Source organism: Galeopterus variegatus, unplaced genomic scaffold (genome assembly GCF_000696425.1).
Source record: "Galeopterus variegatus unplaced genomic scaffold, G_variegatus-3.0.2 Scaffold5058, whole genome shotgun sequence".
Classification (NCBI taxonomy): Eukaryota; Metazoa; Chordata; class Mammalia; order Dermoptera; family Cynocephalidae; genus Galeopterus; species Galeopterus variegatus.
In genome coordinates this window covers 93,119-96,048 of record NW_007731169.1, presented here as the reverse complement: position 1 = coordinate 96,048, position 2,930 = coordinate 93,119, and positions in this window count along the sequence as shown.

The window sequence follows — 2,930 nt, the reverse complement described above, 5'->3', positions numbered from 1 at the left end:
AACAAAAGGATGCCAGTTAGTAATTTGAATGGATATAAAGGTATAAAATCACTGGTAGAGGTAAGAATATAGTCAAATTTGCAAAACTCTAATATTATAATGGTGGTGTATAATTTTTTTTAAACTCTAGTATGAAAGATATCAAAAGTATTAAACATAACTATAGCTACAATAATTTTAAGTGGATATGCAATATAAAAAGATGTAAGTTGTGCCAACTGTAACATAAAGTGTGTGTTTTGGGGAAAAGAAAATATAAAGAATTTTTGTACGCAATGAAAATTAAGCTGCTATCAGCTTAAAATAGACTGTTATGAGATGTTTTATGTAAGCCTCATCTTAATTTTTAAAAAAAGTGTGGTAAACACACAAAAGATAAAGAGACAGGAATCATTACAAACATCATCAAATTATAAAGGAAGACAAAAAGAAAAAAACAAAAGACTACAAAGCAGAAAGCAATTAACATAATAGCAATATTAAGTCCTTACCTATAACTAATTATTTTAAAAGTAAATGAAGTAATTATTTTCAATCAAAAGACATGGAAGGGATGAATGGATTTTTTAAAAAAGGATTCAAACTTATGCTGCCCACAAGAGACTCACTTTAGATTTAAGGACACACACAGGCTAAAAGTAAAGATGAGAAAAGATATTTCAGGCATAATGTAATGAAATAGAGCAGGACTGGCTATATTATATCAGACAAAATGGACTTTAAATTTAAAAAGTCATAAGAGAGAAAAAGAAAAGGTCTCCTATAACTCTCTCCCACAAATCAACCAATTTACAACTGTCAGACTGGGCCACAGACTCCACCACCCAGTCCTGTGCAGGTTGTGAGTCAGGTAAGTGAAAGAAAAACTGAGGAGCTGCCAGCAAAGTGGACATGCTTTATTACAGATGCAAGCTTCACCACCAGCAGTTCAAAGCCGTTGTCTTATATACCAAAGTACACAGTAGTGGCAACGAGACAAGGGTACACGGGCGCACATGAGCACCAACACTACTGTTGTGTAATTTGTTTACAAAGGATGTGCTGAATCATACCCAGCTGGATATGAGGCAAGAGGCCTAACTAAACTAACTCTATTTTCATCACAACAACTATTAAAAAGCAATGATAGCACAGCCACACTGGGGCCACTGGAGCTCAGGGGAAGAGGAAGAGAGACATAAAAAGTTCATGAAGGCAGGAGAAGCTACAATGAGAGAAAGAAAGGATCACTCCCACTATTTCGAGCCCCAGCTGCTCTAAGGCTGGAGCTGGTGAGCACAAGGAGCAGGAGCTGGCAAAAACTCAGCTGTGCCCTTCATATGAAGTTGCTTGGAGGCAGCAGGGATGAAGAGGGCCTTGGTGGCCCCCATGGCAGCGAAACCACTAATGGGGTTCTTGTGGACCCACAATGGAGTGAGGAACCTCAGACAACAGAAAAAAGGAGCCATGCAGAGGCCAATGAGTCATTGCAAGGGATGGAGCAGGGCCCACACCATGGGAGTTGTTTGGAGTGAGGGAGGTGGGGAGACGGGCCACCAGAGGAACACTGGGGCACAGAATGGACAGCTGATCTGCCCTCCAGTCAGTGCAGGACCACTCAGTGGATACTGGTCAGAAATACAGATCTGCAGGGGGTGCAGTTTTTTGAAAAGATTCAGTCCCAGACGAGAGTTTCCACACAACCCAGGTTCACCAGACCTCATGAGACCCGCAAGTACTTACAAGGTTAACCTTTAAAACCTGAGCCACACAAAAAGCCTTCCCCAGGGCATCAGCAGTAATGAAGCGATTTAGCTCAATTACAAGGCTCAAGTGCTGGTCCCCACAGGAAGTTCCCCCATGTTAGAAGTAAGCAAAGGGAAACAAATTAGTTCCAGTGAAGAGTTTAAATGGTGGGAACAGCAAATAATCCAACACAGAACTGAAAGAAAAAACAATATACCCACAGATTAGAGACAAAGTTTGATATTAACTCATAAAGATCTAACACCACCAAAGAACACCTATAAAACAGGTCCATGTAAAGGGGAAATGTCTGTGTGTGGTCATGTTGCAATTAAACAGTGAGTCATTCGTGAGTCTTATTGAAGTCATGAGAAGGAGTGAACAGAAATTCTTATCTAAGTCATATGGGTCAGGATGATTCTTTGTTATTAGCAACTTCCCAGAACACAAAAGTATGAAGGGATTTTTGTTTTTGTTAACTACTGTTTTCCAGGACCACATAGCTCAGATTAAGTATGTTATCATCATCCTAATCTTTATTATTTCTTTCCTTCTACTTGATTTGTGGTTTGTTTGCTTTTATTTTCTAATGTCTTATTGTGAAAGGTTATGTTATTGATTTAAATTATTATTTTTTCCTTTTTTAATACAGGCATTTACAGTTGCATATTATTCTATAAGCACTGCTTTATCAGCATGCCATAGGTTTTGGTATATCATCTCCAAATACAAAGAATTTCATTCCTTTGTTCATGATAAGTATTTTTCATTACTGAAAATTTCAGAAGTGGTCATAAACTTCTTGAGTAGTGTAAATCTGGGCCTAGGAAATAGTCTCTGGAGGACTCTTGGTGTTGTCCCTGAAAAATCAGCTGAATTCTGTTAAAGCATAATGGTAAATATTAGTTGATTTAGAGTACTGAATATCATACCTCTTAAAAGAGGGATGCCTGAAATACAAAAAAAGATGTATTAATATAAAAGTTGTGTTTAAGAGCCAGGAAATGAATCCTGAGCCTATCCAGACTAGCAGATTCCAAAAGGTTGACAGATAAAAATCTTTTGATTGTGTGGCACTGCTCATTGATGTTTTTGAAAATAAGATGTCAGTTGTCTTGGTGATGTTGTCACAGCCTTAATTATCATTTGTATAAGACATGCATAACCTGAGCATTTCATTTTGTGGCCCAAATATTAGCTTGTTC